Here is a 21,136-nt window from a genome sequence, read left to right as displayed (position 1 = left end):
TGGCTTCTTCTCTGCTGAAGTGGAGATAAAGGGTCCTTAAACGAGGAATGTGTCCCTGGGGGAATTTGGGGAGGAAGATCAAGGAAAAGAGGGGCGAGGGGAGTAAAAGGGTGAGGGGTAAGGGGGAAGGGGGAGTGGCAATAGGGGAGGGGAAGGGGACGAGGCCTCGAATGCCAATATTTACTTCCAGAAATGTTTTTGTGGTTGACACATGCCCACCGTGATATATTCTAATTAATTAATTAATTAGTTAATTAATTTTTTAATCAATTGATTTTAGTTGCGTTTGGTAGTAAAGTGACTAAAGAGTGGACATAGAAAAAAAAAACACCCTTGTTCGATTTCATGTAGATTTTTAAATAGAAAGAAGCTATATTTTTTCCTAACTGTCTATCTATTAATTACATATCTATTCATTTATCTCGTTGTTTTTATTCAATGTTGAAGCCTCGATCTGAATGGGTCCCGATCGATCGCGTTTCTCTTCAGACCCAGGGGCGGGATGTACCTCACCTAGAAGAACAAAATCGTCAAAAGGCGTCAGTCAGACAAGAATGTAAACAATAGATCAAGGTATCGAGAGGGGACTGACGGTGTCTGATATCCGTAATCTTAGTAGCAATGGTGGTGCCGGAAATGAGGGTAGGTTTGGTCCGGGTGTGGGCAAGGATGGGGAGCATGGGGTAGCTTCGAGGAGAGGTCGCTAAAGCCATTGCTTCACAAGGGATCCTTCTGAGTTCAGTGGAATAGTCTGGAGATAGCAAGAATGACAGTGATAATCATAATGATAGTAACAGTGATCTACAGCATTGGCAACAGTAACAATAATTGCCTAATCGAATTTCACCGGAAATTCGCGGTCTTATAGTGACTGGCAACGATCACCGGACACTCAGATTCCTCTTTGGGAAGAAACTTTGGGCTGTTTTGTGTGTGTGTGTGTGTGTGTGTGTGTGTGTGTGTGTGTGTGTGTGTGTGTGTGTGTGTGTGTGTGTGTGTGTGTGTGTGTGTGTGTGTGTGTGTGTGTGTGTGTGTGTGTGTGTGTGTGTGTGTGTGTGTGTGTGTGTGTGTGTGTGTGTGTGTGTGTGTGTGTGTGTGTGTGTGTTCACATTGGTCTTTGGATCACGCCCTGGACTCGTGAATGACAGCTATTTCCCTCCCGCAAGAGAGCTCAGAGCTCGTATGACCGATCTATGGGTAATGCTGTGACCTTACACGCACATACACACCCAACTCCCCGCCCACGAGAGTTGGAGTAACGACTCGAAGCGCAGCGATACTGAAATTATTTCAGCCCTGGGCAGGATGTGTGTGTGTGTGTGTGTGTGTGTGTGTGTGTGTGTGTGTGTGTGTGTGTGTGTGTGTGTGTGTGTGTGTGTGTGTGTGTGTGTGTGTGTGTGTGTGTGTGTGTGTGTGTGACGTCACAGGGTTACAAAATTAGAAAGGTTTAGTGTCGTTGACGCTAGTTGTCATTAAATGGTTGTAATTACTTGCCAGGCTTCTTCTCACACAATCGCATACACGTTTAGACTGCTCAGCATTGACGCGAACACAATACATCTGGGGTGGAGGGCGATTATTTTCTTCGCAACGACGACGACGACGACAACGACAACGACTAAACGGCGTAGACGACGACACCACTACCACCACAACTACCAAGACCACCACCAATGGAGGGGAGGTGGTACGTCAGAATTGAGGGAGAGAGATGTGGGAGATGGGGGAGATTAAGGGTGGAGAACCGTAGAACCAACGTCTGAGAGGAGTGGGGGGAGGGGGAGGGGGGATAGGGGGGAGGGGCAGGCTCCTGGAGACCGACAAGACGGAGACGTGATGGTAAGATTGTAATTTGTTTGGAGGTGAGTGGAGGGGTTGGGGGGGAGGTTTGGGGGGAGAAATGGGGGGAAACGATGTGGATAGGGAGAAGGTTAAATGTATGGAGACATTTGAGAGGATGGGGGATGAAGGTGAGGGATTTATAGGGAACCGGCAGCAACAGGGAAAAGATAGAAGTAGCGAGACGTCGATGAGGATGTGAAGGAGGGTCTGGGAGGTATGGGTGGGCAGAGGAGGGGGAGGAGGAAGGAGGGGGACGAGGAGGGAGGAGAGCTACAAGTGATGTTACTGTCGTGTCCACCATATTTGGAGGGTTCAGATTATTCTTGGAGAGATGAAGCCGCGGTCGTAGTGTTTACTTCGTCCCTCAACTGAATGGAAATGCCGTCCTCCCTGCACGTCAGCTTTATTCGATTTGTGTTTCGTTGGAGGTATCTGGCGAGTCTGCCGTAAGGGCGAATGTCGCGTCGAAGAGAGGGATCAGCGTTCGAGTGAGGATTGGTCTTCATTCACTCAAGAAGAATTCTGCGTAACTCTGGTCCGTTGAGATGTCTCTAAAGTCTGTGAAATATTTACTACATAAAATGTATGCGGTCCGTGTTCCATATGAAAGCTGTTGGTCTGTGGTATAGGTCTGGGAGTGAGAGTAAGTTACCCCAAATGGGCTTGTGAAAGATTTGAGGTTGATGGAGTCTGAAAATGTAAATTTGCCTTATAATTTCTAAAAGAAAAAAATGTGTTTATGCATAAAAACTCGTGCAATACATCCTATTAAAAGCAATTTTCCTGGTTTGCGCATCAAAGTTCCGTAATTCATGTATCATATTCAGTAACTTAAAATAAATTGTTTTTGTTTACTTTGAATTGGAAAAAAGATCCTCGTTATCATCCAGGAAAGATACTTTTGCTACACACAGTCACAAACTTCCAAGATGATGTATTGCGTGTACTGATTAGCTGTAAAATCAGTTCCTTAAAAACCGGTTAATTCTTTGTGAATAAAGTGACTAGAATTCAGAAGGTTTTTTTTGGGGGGGTGGCAATTTTCTAGAACCGAATACTCGCCCTAAAGTATAAAAATTACACCTTTCGAATGTCCTTCAATGGATCGAAATAATGTCGAGAATAAGCTTACTTCGGATTTGTTGTATTCGTTTTACCAAAGTAATTTACAATGTATTTTCACTGTTGAAAAGAATATCTTGAAATTTATCAATTTTCTATTTGTCTACCCGTACGGAAAGAAATGTTGAAAGATGAAATATTTAAATTCTATTTACTTATATTTTATTAATTTATCAATCTACAATTAAATTGGTAAGAATCTTTATTAATACAACTCGTGGCTTCTGGTAAACTGGATAAATGGAAGCTTCCAACTCTTGAAGGACTAGAATACTAATTTAACACTTGCATGGATCAGTTACAAAGTATCACATTTCTTTAAATTCCAGAATACTGATAGTACATTCTCATGATGACAGTGTATATCTGTTGGGGAGCATTTCAGACAGAAATTCGAAAATGCGACAACGACGACGACGACGACGACACCGAAAACAACGACAACGACGACGACAACGTCGACGATGACGACAACGACAACGATGACAACGGCAACAACGGCAACAATAACAACAAAAACGACAAAAACAACAACAACAACGACAAAAACAACAACAGCAGCAGCAACAACAACAACAACAACAACAACAACAACAACAACAACAACAACAACAACAACAACAACAACAACAACAACAACAACAACAACAACAACAACAACAACAACACAGGACCTATGAATAAACTTGCTTATGATTTTTCTTTGAAGATGTAATTTTGAATCAGTAGCCAGTCCGTCCGAAATAGCGAGAGGTCGTAGTTCTTTGGGTTGAGAGAAAGTTCTGAGACCAAGGTATGAGTGATTGATTGCTTCGACCTACTGGGCTGAAACATGGCTGTAACAGAATCGAACTGTTCCCGTTCAACATGGTGGCATACCTTTTTTGTCTTTGTTCGAACCGTTGCCAGACGATTTCATTCGGCTGAGGGGACAGACTCGGGACAAAATGGTGTCTGGGTCTATCAATGTCACAATACCGCTAAGAAACGCTTTTAAAAAGCTTGCAATCAAGAACAAGGAAACAACTTAATACACTTGTTCTTCCTTTTCATGAAAATTTTCTAAGTATTGTCAACCTACTCAAGAAATTGGATATCAAAGTAGCTTTTAAATATGACCACACCATAAAGAAAACTTTAATTAAGAACAGCCCTCCTAACAACAACGGTGTGGTCTATAAAATTCCTTGCCAAGAGTGTAACAAATTTTATATTGGACAAACTGGGAAAAACTTGGAAACAATGATTTCCCAACATATAGTGTGAGATCTGCCCAGGAAAATAATGCGTTATTTCAACATAAAGCATTATACAGCCATCATATTGATTGGTCTTAGGCAACAATTTTAGCCAAAGGAAAAAGCCTACAAGAAATATAATAGAATCCTGCTTAATATCAGGCACGTTTGATAAAAATATAAACTTAAGCTATGGACATGACATGACTCCGTTTTTTTGTGGTTAACTTTCTGTGCTCTCATGCACATGTTTGTTCATTAGAGTCTGTCGGGGATGAGAGAAAACACAGGACTTCCGGTGTAGGTTTTATTTCCCGAAGTTTCAGTCCCCGTCCAGGAATCGTCTTCTGGGTCTTTGTGTGTGTGTGTGGGGGGGGGGGTGTAATAGAGTAAAATGAAAACTATATATAAAGACTATGGGAAACGAAGCCAGCGTCTTGATTCTCGTGTTTTTCTATACTTTTCAACGTGGACTTGAGTTAAGCGTATGTGCGCATTAATACACTTGCATAACACCTATGACTATTTCTGCATGACTTTGCTCGACACGTGCAAGCTTACGTTTAGAGACACTGATGCCTCATGAGCTTGCCTGGAGAAGATTTTTGCTGCAGTGCTGTTTCCTGGTGAAATCGTCTGATGTTAGCCAGAATAGAATATGTAGAGAGCATTACCTCAGTAAAGAGGTTAATCGAAATAGTTTTAACTCCTTAGCTCAGTAAGGAGTTGTATTTGGGTTAGCTAGAATGAAATCTATGAGGAACAAATAGGTCTCTCTTTCTCTTTCTCTCTCTCTCTCTCTCTCTCTCTCTCTCTCTCTCTCTCTCTCTCTCTCTCTCTCTCTCTCTCTCTCTGTGTGTGTGTGTGTGTGTGTGTGTGTGTGTGTGTGTGTGTGTGTGTGTGTGTGTGTGTGTGTGTGTGTGTGTGTGTGTGTGTGTGTGTTTCTCCCTCTGTGTTTTTCTTTGTGTGTCTCTCTTTGTGCCTCTCTCTCTATCTGTCTGTGTCTGTCTGTCTCTCTCCCTCTTTCTCTCCATCTCTCTCTATCCCTCTCCCTCTCCCCCTCTCTCTCTGTATCTCTCTCTCTCTCTCTATCTATTTATCTATCTATCTATCTATCTATCGATCGATCTATCTATCTATCTGTATCTCCCTCTCTCTGTATCTCTCTCTGTCTCTGTGTGTTTCTCGCTCTCTGTCTCTCGTTCTCTGTGTCTCTGTCTCTGTCTCTCTGTCTCTGTCTGTCTGTCTGTCTGTCTCTCTCTCTCTCTCTCTCTCTCTCTCTCTCTCTCTCTCTCTCTCTCTCTCTCTCTCTCTCTCTCTCTCTCTCTCTCTCTCTCTCTCTCTCTCTCTCTCTCTCTCTCTCTCTCTCTCTCTCTCTCTCTGTGTGTGTCTCTCTCTCTCTCTCTCTCCCTCTCTCTCTCTCCGTCTCTGTCTGTCTGTCTGTCTGTCTGTCTGTCTGTCTCTCTATATCTATCTATCTATCTATCTATCTATCTATCTATCTATCTATCTATCTACCTATCTATCTGCCTATCTATCTATCTCTCTGTATCTCCCTCTCTCTGTATCTCTCTTTGTGTCTCTGTGTGTCTCTCGCTCTCTGTGTCTCTCTGTCTGTCTCTGTCTGTCTCTGTCTGTCTCTCTCTCTCTCTCTCTCTCTCTCTCTCTCTCTCTCTCTCTCTCTCTCTCTCTCTCTCTCTCTCTCTCTCTCTCTCTCTCTTTCTATCTTTCTCTTCCTTTCTCGTTCCATCCCTTTTTTTTGTCGCTTTTCTTTCTGTCTCTATGTCTCACTCTCGCTTCCTCTTTCTCCCACTCTCTTCTCCTGACTCTTTCCTTCTATACTGGGCTGTGATTTCTCGCAGCTGCTGCAGGCGGGAACTGTGTATGTTTGACTTGTGATAGCTTGGGGGGGTTTTCAGGCCAAGATTAATGAAGTCGGACCGAGGAGGGCGTCAATGTGTTTGTAATTGGTGTTCATGGCGCGGACACGACTGATGGAGGATTTGTCGGGACGTTTATGTTTTGGATGGTTGTGGTGGTGGTGGTGGTGGTGATGGGGGTGGAATTGGTGGTGGAGCTGGGTGGTGGAGGTGATGTGGTTGGGTGGTGGTGATAGGGGTGGTTGGTGGTGGTATGGGTGATGGGTGGTGATTATGGTGGTAGGTGGTGGTGGTGATTGGGGTGGCTAGTGATGGTGATGGTGATGAGTAGAGGCGGTGTTGCTGAAGGTGGTGGTTATGGTGATGTGATATTAATGACGGCGGTGCGACTGTGATGATGATGATGACGACGATGATGATGACGATGACAGTAGAGATGGATGTGACGAAGAGACTTTAGTGACTTAACCCATTCAACTCCGATGACAAGATGTCTTGTCATTTGGTCAAATAAAACAAAAAATCATAATAAAACAACAAAATGTTTGATGATCAAACAGCACCAGAAAAATATGACGTCATCAGTCCTCCTCGAGGAGGACTGATGACGTCATATTTTTCTGGTGCTGTTTGATCATCAAACATTTTGTTGTTTTATTATGATTTTTTGTTTTATTTGACCAAATGACAAGACATCTTGTCATCGGAGTTTAATGGGTTAAGAACATGGATGTATATGTAGGCTTTCTGTTCTTGCTAATTCCATACGATCTTATTCATCTCGGAGTGAAGTCAGGAGGGTGATCAACACATTTGTTCAATTCTTTTTGTTTGTTTGTTTATTCATTCAGCTATTCTATTTCAATATAATTTTGTTTTATTTTATTATTTCATTCTATTCTATTTTATTTTGTTTTATTTATTTATTGATTGTTTATTTGTTTATATGTTTAATTATCTTTCTATTCACATATTCGCATTACATGTTTATTTATTTACGTATTTATCTATTTATTTATCTTTTTATCTGTTTGTTTATTATCTAATATTTATCTATTCATCTTACTTTTATTTATTTGTACACTTTTTAATGTATTATTTTTTTTATTCTGTTTTGCTTCAGAATGACAAAAATCTCAAATATGCGGAGCTGTTTAAAAGGCGCATCATAATCACGAGTAGTGAGGGTCGAGGAACTTGGGAGCGCGAGACACGGAGATCACGAATGCCACTGTCCACGTTAATGAAAAACCATTCACGACAGAGGGACTCGAGCCAGACACTGCGCGAGACAAAGAAAAGGGGGCGGGGCGTGTTCTCCCCCTGCATGTTTTTGTTTATTCATTTGTTTGTTTACATATTTTTGGGCGGCATTCAGCTTTGAGGTGTTGACATGGGAGGGATGGGTGGGTGGCATGTTTTGACCTAACCATCCCTTCCCTTCCATTTTATAAGGAGAACCTAAAGGTACAGACACATCCATTGGACAGAGGCTGAATTAGGTCTGATACCTTAGTGGAAAGTATGGAATCCGAAACTTAGGTAAAGGATGTGTCAAACAGCGGCAGATAATTTCATTAAAAATGATGGGGATGGAGGGCCAGTTATGGGGTAACGACGGTGTTTGGGATGGGATGGGGAGTTCCCTCAAGTGAATAAAATCGCCTGGCGGCAGTTAGAATAAGATTATAAACGATCTACGCTATCTAGCGGAGTAATCTGAAGGAGCTTAGCCTTGACCTCTACCCGGTGTTAAGTTTCCATCGATTGAATAAAATCGCCTGGCGACAGGGGAAAGAAATGTGAGAAGGGCAGTGACCCTCCTTCGCAGAGCCGCGGACGCGGGCCTGAATGGAACCACGGTGGACCGAGACCACAGAAGCCACAGTGCTGAAGGGCTTGAAGTGTCAATAGATTTGTATGCTTGTTTTGGCTGCCGCCAGGGAATTCTATTCAGTGGAAGGTTGAAGCCTTTTGTAATTCATTTACATTCCTCTTCATTCGCCCTTTTGTTTGTAAGATTCTTCATCCATATTTTGTTCTTTTGTTGCTTAAAGCAACTTCATTCAGCAGAGGAAACTACTTCGGGAACCTTCCTCCCATCTTTACATTGGGAACACCTCCACCTTAACCGATACCTCTCCTCTCCCCCGTCTCCTAAGACACCCACTACCCTTACAACCGTATTTAATCAAACAAGAGAAGAGGTGAAGTGACGAAAGGAATCAGTGTGACTGATCTTGTATATTAGTCACAGTACAATGTTCTCCTTCCAAGACTATATAGGTACACATCTTTCATTAAGAACGATTCTATGGTTTTATACAGTGCGTCTGTTATAATAAAAGTGATTTTAAACGTAATTGTGTTAATGCAATTGTAGATACATTTGTGTAGTTGTGACACATCGTGAGGCAGATGGTGCGGTGGTGCCTAGTCTGTTCAAACTAACTTGGCAGAAGCTTGTCAATGTCTTGTGCGTTTGGTCCTGCCCTCTGTTGGATAATTCTGACATTATCCAGAACAAGATCCACGAACGTTATTGTAGTGAAGAATTTAAAGAATATTATGAAATATTCAATAGAGAGTTGTGTGAAATCATTGGCAAAATACTGTCTTTAACGTCAAGAGAAAATAAGAAATTGTTGTGATTTGGTGAGATCTGTTGAGTGCGACATCTCAAAATCGACACCTGATAACAGATGGCGCATTGATTACTGTTTCCTATATTGCAAATATGCCTAAGCATTTGCGCTACATTGAAATATTGCAAAAATTAAATAGATATCCTTAGGTGTCATTCATTAGGGTATAGAAATTCTGTAGAACTGTCGACAAACTTTAGATCCTGACTTTACAAATGAAGACAGTCTCCACTAGGTTAAGACAAACGGAGTATAGCTGGTTTAAATTTTCTTATTATTATTACTTTTATGTACACATAACAGGAAGTTACTAGCCAAACTCTTGGGAATTCAATGAAGATGAGCAGTTGCATGACATCGTACATTTGGCAGCGCAAGTGCTTTTTCAATCACGTTCGGCCGATTATTGATACATTGATATGTGTTGTCTTACTAGAAGTCTCGTATGTATTGTGCGTTGCTGGGAAATTATTGGACATTTATAGATCAATTGTATTTGATGTAGTTTTATATAGATTATATCTTGTATACTGTATCTTGTTGTGGGAGAAAGTAAAGATGATAGTTTGTATTTAAGAACTTTTATTGCTAAGTGAACTTAGCATGGTTCATGTTACAGCTGCTGTTTTTGTTGTTGAGCCTGTCACATTGATAGGCTCTGTCACCGACACCACAGAAGAGACCATTCGCCCTTCATGTCTGCGGGCTGCCAGTGCTGTGCATTCTGTAAAGCTGTGTTGTTGTCTGTGAAGTTTGAGTAATAGTGGATGCGAGGACGCAGCTGCAAGTGGGGGAATCGCGCAAGAGCACGCCATTGATGCTGGAGGAACGAGATTGATTTGTTTATGTTGGTGCTGTGGTGCGTGATTGATGTGATGAGTTGGTGATAGATGAGACGCATGCGGGCACTGGGTGATTCATGGGCGCAGACACGGAGCCATTTTTATCTAAATATTTCAAAAAGGTACGAAGGAAAAATAACAACAACAATGTTTTACAGTTGCTAAAAATGTCGGAGTCGACATGACGTCATGTCGTCTTCAGACTATCTGTGCTTTTGTACCCTGCGTGTTGATTGACGGATTTTGTAAGGGGGAAAAAGCCTTGGTATATGTATGTATGTATGTATGTATTTTTATTTCTATTTATTCAACTATATGTTGGTTTAATTTCTTAATTATTCTTGTGTGTGTGTGTGTGTCTGTGTGTGTGTGTGTATGTGTGTGTGTGTGTGTGTGTGTGTGTGTGTGTGTGTGTGTGTGTGTGTGTATGTGTGTATGAGTACTATGAATAATGTGTTAAGGATCGTTCGACTACGCTGCACGTTAGCAGTTATGTTAGGTTTTCTCATTTCCCGTTGAGGATTAATGGCAAAAGCAATAAGATAACAGTTACGGCTATATGAACCTAGTACAACTCAGGGTGTGCGCACCGATGCGTATGTTATCTCCCAACATAAACATGTCCATAACTCTAGTAGCAAATTAAGATTCATTATCAAATGCCTCGTGCGTTTACCTTGCAGTAACGGAAAACATCGGTTTTAGGATCTGATTTCATATTCATAAATCTAGATGTTAGAATGTATTTCTTAGTTGCTCATAAGGTATTTTCTTTACCTTGTACTTTGTTATATTTTTTCTTTTTTTTACAAACGACAAAATCGTTTGACGTATACTTAAAGTCTTTATAAAGAGGCACTGTATTAGAAGAGTTGATTGCGCATAACCTAACTTAAACTATACATAGTGTAGCTATTCATAAACTTGAGTATAAGTAACTCCAAAGACGCCCACGACTTCCAGGGACCAGCAAGTCTCACTTCTTAAACAAACGAAATAGACCTAAAAATCAAAATTAATGTTTCTTCAGGAGGTTAGAAACTACTACAGTAATTTACCAGATAGTATTAAATGGATGAAAACCTCTCCTTTGGGGGAATTTTGCCATCAGGTACGTGAAACTTTTTGGTCAAGATCGCGGAGTGCAAAAATAGATAGATAAATAAATAAGTAAATAAATAAATAGATAAATAAATGAATAAGTAAACAAATAAATAAATAAATGAATAAATAAATAAGTAAATAAATAAATAAGCGAATAAATAAATTAATTAATAGATAATAGATAAATAGATAAATAGATGAATAGACGAATAGATAAATAGATAAATAGATAAATAGATAAATAGATCAATAGATAAATAGATGAATAGATGAATAGATGAATAGATAAATATATAAATAGATAAGTAAATAAATAAGAATAAATAGTAATAAAGTCTGAGGACCGCTAACGTATGCAAGGTGGTAGTTTTAGTTGGGGGCGCACAAAAGGACTTCGCGGGATTTTGCTTTCTTTCTTCTTCTCAGTTTTATTCTTGATAAGGAAAACGTGAGTGCAAAAGGGCCCATTTCACAAATAAGATTTAAGACACTCCTCTGGTAGTGGCCCAGAAAGAGAGAAAGAGAGAGAGAGAGAGAGAGAGAGAGAGAGAGAGAGAGAGAGAGAGAGAGAGAGAGAGAGAGAGAGAGAGAGAGAGAGAGAGAGAGAGAGAGAGAGAGAGAGAGAGGCAGACAGAGACAGAGACAGAGAGAGAGTGAGTGAGTGGGAGAGAAATCTGAAGCAAAGACTAGATATAAACGCGCAGGCGCGCGCGAGTGTGTGTTTTTACGCTTACCTGCAACCGACTACAGGTTGTAAATAGAGGTAATGTGCTAAGAGGATTATCTGTCCTGTAAAGACCAGTCGGCCTCCTCCTCCTCCTCCTCCTCCTCCTCCTCCTCCTCCTCCTCCTCCTCCTCCTCCTCCTCTCCTCCTCCTCCTCCTCCTCCTCCCCTCCTCCACTCCTCATTTCTCTCCTCTCCTCCTCTTCCCTCCTCCTCCTCCTTCCTGTTCCTTCACCTCCCTCCTCCTCCTCCACCTTCTCCTCCTCCTTCCTCCTCCCTTCCTCCTCCTCCCTCCTCCTCCTCTCCTCTCCCTCCTCCACCTCCTCCTCCTCCTCCTCCTCCTCTCCTCCTACTCTCTCCTTCTCCTCCTCCTCTCCTCCTCTTCTCCTCCTCCTCCCACTCCTCTTCCTTTTCCTCCCTTCCTCCTCCTCCTCCTCCACCTTCTCATCTTCCTTCTCCTCATCCTCTCCTCCTTCTCTCCTCCTCCTCCTCTCTCCTCCTCCTTCCTCCTCCTCTCCTCTCACTCTTCTCCCCTTCTCCTCCTCTCCTTTCCTCTTCTCCTTCTCCTCTTCCTCTCCTCCTCCTCCTCCTCCATCCTTTTCTTCTCCTACTTTCTTTCCTCTCCTCTTTCTCCTCACTTCCTCTCCTCTCACTCCTCTTTCCTCCTCCTCTTCCTCCTTCTCTCCCTTCTCCTCCTTCTCCTACTCAGTGTCTTCCTCCTTCTTCAGCTCCCCTCGTCCTCCTCCTCCTCCTCCTCCTCTTCCTCCTCCTCCTCCTCCTCTTCCTCCTCCTCCTCCTCTTCCTCCTCCTCCTCCTCTTCCTCCTCCTCCTCCTCTTCCTCCTCCTCCTCCTCCTCCTCTTCCTCCTCGTCATCTTGGAGTCGACGTCGAGTGCCGAGTGCAACATCAAGTCGCGGGTGCCAAGTGCTCGTGGAGTGCCAATTGCCGAGTGGTCCGTGTTGTTGCGCGCTGTGTTGCAAGGTGTGTTGCAAGCAAAGGCCCCAAGGTCGTATTCCGTGTGTGGTGAGGAACGATGGGAGAGGTGTGCAAGCACGCAGGGCAAAGGTTGCGAGGTAAATCAAAACAAGGATATCTGATATCATCGGAGTTTTCTGAGGTCTTTGTTTAGTAGATCAGGTTAGGTTAGATTAGAGTAGGTGAGATTAGGTTAGATTAGATTAGAGTAGGTAAGATTAGGTTGGGTTAGATTAGAGTTGGTAAGATTAGGCTAGGTTGAATTGGGTTGTGTTGTGTTAGGTTAGGTTAGGTGAGATAGGGTGGATTCGTCAGATAACGGAATCCTTGTCTATCAACAATGTATTTATATGAGATATGTAAGAAATGACTGCCATAATCATTACGTACTAAATTATTGTTTTGCGTTCAAGGTTTGTTAAGTGACTGTGCGTACAAGTGTTTGAACACAATATTACGTTGTGCGCATCGCAAACAACAAATAATTTGTCGATCGCAGTTACGGTACACAGTGAAATGAAGTGAGTGATAGAGTGATATAGCAATAAGAAATAAAGAACCCAAAACAGATTCACACGGAATTCACACAAAGGGGAAAAGAGAAAAGAAAAAGAGAAAGAAATAGAATTGACCCTCGCGCATTTGTTTAAGAGTGAAAGTCAGTCGGTAACGTAAGTGCATGGAGGGACGGAATGGAAAGATTTCGATGAAGATGCTATCGCGTCTACTCCTTGCCCACTGAGGTCTGTAATGGCCTCAGGAAGGGCTCCACATAAAAGGAAGACGAGGAATTAAAAACGTCAGAAGATGTGAGCCGCGCCAAACGTCTCACGAAGACCTCACCAGAACCGACCAGTCTTGTCTTGAGACCTCACGCGATGGAGTCTTAGAAGACTGGAACAGGGTGTGATGAATGGCTGTAGGACTCCTTGGCGAGTGATTGAAGAGACGCCGAGTCCCAGGCTGAGCACCTAAGCAGAAAGGTAAGGTGTCCACGTGTTTTACCTTCATCCGAGTTTTGTGTGGAAGATGAGGAGGGGGAGGAGGGAGAGGAGGAAGAAAAGGAGGGAGAGAAGGAGGAGAGGAGGAGGGAGGTGAGGAGGGAAGAGAGGAGGGAGGAGAAAAGGAAGGCGGAGAAGAGGAAGGGGAAGGAAAAGGAGAAGAAGAGGAGGGAGAAGGAGAAGGAGAAGGAGACGTAGAAGGAGAGGAGGAAGGAAAAGGAGGAGGAGACGTAGAAGGAGAAAGAGACGTAGAAGGAGAGAAGAAAGGAGAAGGAGAGGAGCAGGAGGAACTGGAGGAGAAGAAGAGGAAGGAAGAGAAGTAGAAGAGGAAAGAGGAGTAGGAGAAGAGGAAGGAGGAGGAGAAAACGAGAAAGGAGGAAGAGACGAGGAAGAAGGAGGAAGCGGCGAGGAAGGAGGAGAAGGAGAAGACGAGGAAGGAGGAGGAGGAGGAGAAGACGAGGAAGGAGGAGGAGGAGACGAGGAAGGAGGAGGAGGAGACGAGGAAGGAGGAGGAGGAGACGAGGAAGGAGGAGGAGGAGACGAGGAAGGAGGAGGAGGGGACGAGGAAGGAGGAGGAGGAGACGAGGAAGGAGGGGGAGGAGACGAGGAAGGAGGGGGAGGAGACGAGGAAGGAGGAGGAGGAGACGAGGAAGGGGGAGGAGGAGACGAGAAAGGAGGAGGAGGAAAAGGAGAGGAGGCAGGAGTAGAGGAGGAGGAGGAGGAGGAGGAGGAGGAGGAGATGGTGGAGGGGGAGGAGGAGGAGGAGGTGGAGGGGGAGGAGGAGGGAAGAAGGGAAGGAGAAGGGGTATGGGAGATGGAAGACGGAGGAGGAGGAGGGGGATTATATTTCGTCAGCAATAACCATCGTTGCTATTCTTGGGGACGATATCGAGTCGCAGGGGCGGAGGTTACAGAGGTGTTGGAAAAGGAGACGGTTTTGGGGATTTAGTGTTTTATCAGCAATGACCAGCGCTTCTATCCTTTGGGATAATATTACAAAGGATTACAAAGGCGGAGCATGCCGACAGGAGACCTTTTGGTCCATATCTATGTCGGATGCGAAAAAAAATATATAGTAATGACAAATAGATAAACAAATAAATAAAAATATAATAATATAAATAATAATAAATAAAATAAATAAATGCCCCGAAGAGCTAGGTTTGTTGAGGTAAAGGATTAATCCAAGGATCGTAGCAGAATGAAATGATCAGAATTCTTTTTCTTTGCAGTCTGAAAGTCTCAAATTTTAGAATAACGCTGAGTAAATCTGATCCATAGAGATATCACTAAGTGATTAAGAAAACTTTTGTTAAGCATGTAGATTACTTTTAAGATGAGTTTAGTCTCCAATGATAAGAGTACTGTATGGACCATAAGGGTGTCACTGAAGACTTTAAAATATCAACTACATAAAACTGAGGACGAACAGGAAGGGTGGGTGAGTGTAGTTACATGCACTTATGTGTAGAACTTGAAAGAACTTGACACAGTTTAGCATGCAGTGGTGCCTCTGTCATCTCTACCAAATCCATACTCAAAACTCTTCTATCGAATTGAGATGCACATTCATATGGCGATCGTCTTCACCTTCCTGTAATACGAAAGAAAATCTCGGGAACTTTTTAGCCCCCAAATATCATCAGGAACCAGGACGACACAGCGCTAATGTGTTAGGGGTCCTTATGCGCAGACGCTTCCAAATGCTAAGTCTCTTTTTGAGGACCCGCTCTGGACCATACTGACACATTATTTCGTTTTGCTTGCTGTCTGCCCACGCCTGATTCTTGTGCCGGTATGTACGCGTTTCTCTCTGTCTGTCTGTCTCCGTATGCCTTTCTCTGTCTGCCTCTCTGCCTGTCTATCTCTGTCTGTCTGTATCTCCATATGTCTGTCTGTATCACTCACTCAGTCTGTCTCTGTATGCCTTTCTAAGTCTGCCTCTCTACCTGTCTATCTCAGTCTGTATCTCCATCTATCTGTCTATATATCTGCCTGTATTACTCACTCAGTCTGTCTCTGTCTGTCTCTCTGTCTCTGTCTGTCTGTCTTTCCATTTGATTCTTGTACATGTGTGTGTGTGTGTGTGTGTGTGTGTGTGTGTGTGTGTGTGTGTGTGTGTGTGTGTGTGTGTGTGTGTGTGTGTGATTTACCATGGTCTTGGATCACGTGTTGGACTCGTGATCGACAGCTATTTCCCTCCCGGAAGAGAGCTAAGAGCTCATATATGACCGATCTGTGGGTAATGCTGTGACCTTACACGTACACACACACACAACTATATGTATATGTACAACACTAAATGGGTCCCAGTGATCAGAGATACATTTTAACAACCACAATGCACTTTAAATCTAAGCCATCAAAGGCCAGCATGCTGAAATTGAAATGTGGTACTGCCCAGGACTCGAACCCGGCATCCTCATGACAAGTGCGACAATGACTTTCCAACTAGGCTATCAAGAGAGATGATAGCCTAGTTGGAAAGTCACTGTCGCACTTGTTATGAGGATGCCGGGTTCGAGTCCTGGGCAGTACCACATTTCAATTTCAGCATGCTGGCCTTTGATGGCTTAGAATTAAAGAGCATTGTGGTTGTTAAAATAATATATGTATATATATATATATATATATATATATATATATATATATATATATATATATATAATATGTATGTGTGTGTGTGTGTGAGAGAGAGAGAGAGAGAGAGAGAGAGAGAGAGAGAGAGAGAAGGAGAGAGAGAGAGAGAGAGAGAGAGAGAGAGAGAGAGAGAGAGAGAGAGAGAGAGAGAGAGAGAGAGAGAGAGAGAGAGAGAGAGAAGGGTGGATGGAGGAAGAGAGAGGGAGACTGGCGCGGACTTGTGCACACACGCGTGGCGGAGAAATTGATAAGGAACTTGCTTCGATCCATTTGAAGGAACCATAAGTGGTGTCGGGGTTGGTCACCTTTCAATAATGAAATATAACCACCATAATAAGAAAGTGATTTCGTGGGAACAGTGTTCATACGATCCAGTTAAACTAGGTACCTAATAAATAAAATCAGATGCTCTCCCTGCTGTGAGTATGTGAACTAAAGTCGGTGTAGAATATATGATAATCGCAAGCGTGAAAGTATATTCGGAAATGTATGCATAGATGGATGTACTTGGGTACACATATGGACACATACACACCCGCGCTCATGCGCGCATGCACACAAACACACACACGCACGCACACACACACACACACACACACACACACACACACACACACACACACACACACACACACACACACACACACACACACACACACACACACACACACACACACACATATACACACATGGACACACACATACATAGACACACACACACACATGGTCACACACAGACACACACACATACATACATACACACACACACACACACACACACACACACACACACACACACACACACACACACACACACACACACACACACACACACGTACGGCCACACACACACACACATGGCCACACACACACACACACATGGCCACACACACACACACACACACACACACACACACACACACACACACACACACACACACACACACACACACACACACACGTCCCCATACGCACACACACGCACACACACGCACACACACACGCACACACACGCCCCCCACACGCTCCCCCCAAACACGCCCCACTACACACAAATGCCCCCCACGCACACATTCCCACATATAGTTATCCTCCACACACATGTACACATAAGTTTACACAGATGCACACACGCACATGGACACACATGCACATGGACCCACACAGGCCAACTGGGCAAATGTACTGCTAAATTTGGTCACAGAATATCTTCTACATCAGCATTTGGAGAAACTAACCTCGTCTCATGACCTAGTCTCTACGAAAGTGTAGAAAGGAGGTAACATGTATAGTTTAAAGAAAAACAGCCATATGCTCACACTGTTTTTGTACGTGTTTGAATGAATTAATAAAGACAAGGAAGAAAACGAAAGGTATAATTTGCATTACTGTCCATGAGATGAAACTATCAGGAGGTAAAGAACAATATTTTGAAAGGCTGGGATGCTCAGCCTTTAAAACGAAAATGAAAAATATGTTTAGAAATGATAATAGAAAGAGTACAGAAGCTCATATTGAACATGCCCGAACCCTAACCAAGGGGAAGACCCATCTAACTGCAAACCGGTGTCACACATGCGAAGCGTATATTTCCCATCGGCTTAATAAAATCGCCCGACGATAACCAGAAAAATGATTAAGAATTAGGTTGGATGGGTTAAAGTATTAGACCAGTCAGAGGTAGTACTAACGAGGTTCTTAACTCCTTAGTTAGCTCTTTACTTAACTCGTATAGATTAAAATTATTAGTTTAGTCTGACTCGTACAAATTTTTATTCATTGTTCTAAAACTTAAATCTAGTGTGTCAGTGGTACACAATTTATTTTGTATAATTTTTCTAGAATATCTTAGTCTCCTGTGGCTAATAGTTTCTCGTTACATGCGAGGCTATGGATAATTGTATTTGATAAAGGCTCCAATTTTGAAACTAATTATGGCTGGCACATAATCTCCCTTGTTTATGCGTAGGAAGGGAGAGAGAAAAAATATATTAAGTCAAAAAATGGAGAGGAAGAACAAGACGATGACCAAATGCGGGCCGTTGCTTCCCGCCCAGGGTCATTGATCATGAAGGAGATAAGTCCAGAATTTATGTTTATTGTTTCTTATAATGAAATCTTTTCATCTCTGCTGACCATTAATGTGCCACTCGCCCTCAGCCAGAGACACATGTAAGCTATATTTGGTTTGATTTTTTTTCCTCTTTCTTTTAAGCCATAAGGTCTCCTGCAAGTGAAAACCCAAATAAAGAGATTTGAATTTTCTGTTGATAATGATCTCAGCTAGTCATTCTTGTTGAAGCCCACAGATGAAAATTAAGGTGTTGTTTTATGACTTCTAGATTTTTTTTCTCTCAGTAGCTAACCCTCCTCCCTCCCTCCCTCTCAACACCTCCCTCCCTCTCTCTCCTTCTTCCTCCCTCTTCATCCCTCTTCCTCTCTCTTCCCCTCTCTCTCTCTCTCTCTCTCTCTCTCTCTCTCTCTCTCTCTCTCTCTCTCTCTCTCTCTCTCTCTCTCTCTCTCTCTCTCTCTCTCTCTCTCTCTCTCCTGCGTGAGTGCGTGTGTGTTTGTGTGTTTTTGTGTATTTTGTGGGTATTTGTGTGTTTTTGTGGTCATTTTTGTTTCTGTGTGTGTGTGTGTGTGTGTGTGTGTGTGTGTGTGTGTGTGTGTGTTTGTGTGTATGTGTATGTATGTGCGGGCATTCGCGTGCGCTTGCATGTAACACGTGCATGTCTATGCACGCGTTACATGAAACATACGTACACACACACACACACACACACACACACACACACACACACACACACACACACACACACACAGGGATAAATAGAGAGAGAGAGAGAGAGAGAGAGAGAGAGAGAGAGAGAGAGAGAGAGAGAGAGAGAGAGAGAGAGAGAGAGAGAGAGAGAGAGAGAGAGAGAGAGAGAGAGAGTGTGTGGATCATAATATACCTCTAAAACTGTTTTACTTGGGAGGAGGATGTTAGTAACAGTAGTGTGGCGCTGGTTGACTGAACAAGAGTCAGTACCAAGTTCGGAGATGGTATCAACTGTGTTGCATCACTTGACATACTAATCGTAGTACCAAGACCTTGCTACTGTCCCTTGTTAGACATTTGTCACAAGAAATGGGTTATCTTAACCTGCGTTCATTGCAGTTAAAGTGAGTTTTTTATGCAACCAAGTGTTTTTTTCTTCTTCATTCCTTTCTGCTGCATATAATGTAATGGTTTGGTTGTTAATGACTCCGTTCAAGGGATTACAAAGGATTACAAAGGAGGAGCATGCTGACATGAGACTTTTTGGTCCGTAACTAGGCCGGATGCGGAAAAAAATATGATAATGATAAATAGAAAAAAGAAAAATAAATAAAAATTATAATACGGATGTTCTCCAGAACCTTTCTTCTTCTTTGGGCAAGACACTGGGTTAGGGGGATATTTCCTATACCCTACTGGGAAGACCTACTCCGGCAGAAAATCAAGAGATAATCACATAGCAAGGGCACACCCTTTGCAAATTGGTGCGCTTTTGGTGCAACGAGAGAGAGAGAGAGAGAGAGAGAGAGAGAGAGAGAGAGAGAGAGAGAGAGAGAGAGAGAGAGAGAGAGAGAGAGAGAGAGAGAGAGAGAGAGAGAGAGAGAGAGAGAGAGAGAGAAGGAGAGAAAGAGAGATAGAGGAGAAAGAAAGAGAGAGAAAGAGAGAGAAGGAGAGAGAGAGATAGTGAAAAAACGCGACATTACTTACAGGATGAAAAAAAAAGTAAAATAAAAGTAAAACAACAACACATAATTTCAGGCAACAATGTCGCTCTTGGCGCCGCTGACACGTAAACAAAGCGATTTGCAGCCTACGCGGTCCCCTATTAGCCGGGCCCGGGGATCGTGCGCGTCGGTTTGCCCATAAACTCAGCGGCCGACCCTCTCGTTGCAGCAACCAACGGGTCTGTGTGCGTCATCAGGGCTCGGAGAGTGGGGCTTCGTCTCGCAAAAGGACAAGACAGCCAGACTTTGCAAGCCTTGGATGGGACGGGAGCGGTGAGGGTGGGGGTGGTGGGTAAGGGGGACTGTTGCTCTACCCTGTCACCCTCTTGGGCTTGGCGGCTCGAGTGCCAATATGCTATACAGCCATTGCGGACCGAAAAGAAGCAGGGTTCTGGGTCGGCACAGAATGGCTAGGGTTCTCCAGAAATTTGTGATTTCGCACGAGTGCAAATACCTTTCCCAAAGGCGCACTGTGGCCGTTGCTTACATAGGCATGATGTGAGACCGAAGGCAATATATTTCTACACAATATATCGACTAATTGTCCACCCACAAATAGTAATTAGTACAGATAAATATTGCGTAGAAGTCCATATGCGGGATGTCGGGACATCACAGCTGTCATCGTCGTATTTGTCGTCGTCGTCGTCCTTATCAGAGTTGTTGTCGTGGTAGTCATCGTCTTCATCATCGTCTTCCATTTCATCAGGGTCTTTGTTTTCATCATCGTCTTCGTCTAGATTATTATCGTCATCGTCATCGTCGTCATAATCATCGTTGTCATCGTCATCATCATCATCATCATCATCATCGTCATCGTTGTCATTATTATTGTTATTTATATTAGCACTATTATGATTAACACGATCAATATCATTATTACTATGATTGATATCGCTAACATTTGCTTCGTTGCCTCCTTTATGTGAACACCTACACGTACACACATGCATATATACATGTAAACGCACGCACACACACACACACACACACACACACACACACACACACACACACACACACACACACACACACACACACACACACACACACACACACACACACACACACACACACACACACACACACACACACACACACACACACACACACACACACACACACACACACACACAAACACAAGCGCTTGCGCACTTATGCATGTAGTCATGCCTCTTATTTCTTGTTTACATATGACTTAAGAGAAAGAATTGACAGCTACATAAGCATGTCTGAGGGCGACGCCAAACCTTGGAGAATGATGGAGACCAAATCTTAAAATAAGATAAAGACAAAGTTTATGACTTGAGCCAAAAATGAAAAAAGGGGGGATCTATTGCCAATAAATGTGGTTTGGCGG

General features: G+C 43.1%; 1 protein-coding gene across 3 annotated transcripts in view; it reads left to right on the top strand.

Annotated features, from left to right (window-relative positions):
• cv-c (RhoGTPase activating protein) overlaps positions 1 to 21,136 on the top strand; it is a 1,018,432-nt gene that overhangs the window by 236,768 nt on the left and 760,528 nt on the right. The window lies entirely within an intron of this gene.

The sequence above is a fragment of the Oratosquilla oratoria genome, chromosome 16, assembly GCF_046742065.1.
Source record: "Oratosquilla oratoria isolate Oo_2021 chromosome 16, ASM4674206v1, whole genome shotgun sequence".
Lineage (NCBI taxonomy): Eukaryota > Metazoa > Arthropoda > Malacostraca > Stomatopoda > Squillidae > Oratosquilla > Oratosquilla oratoria.
The sequence above is the reverse complement of the archived record's forward strand: the minus strand, read 5'-3'. Positions and strand labels throughout refer to the sequence as shown.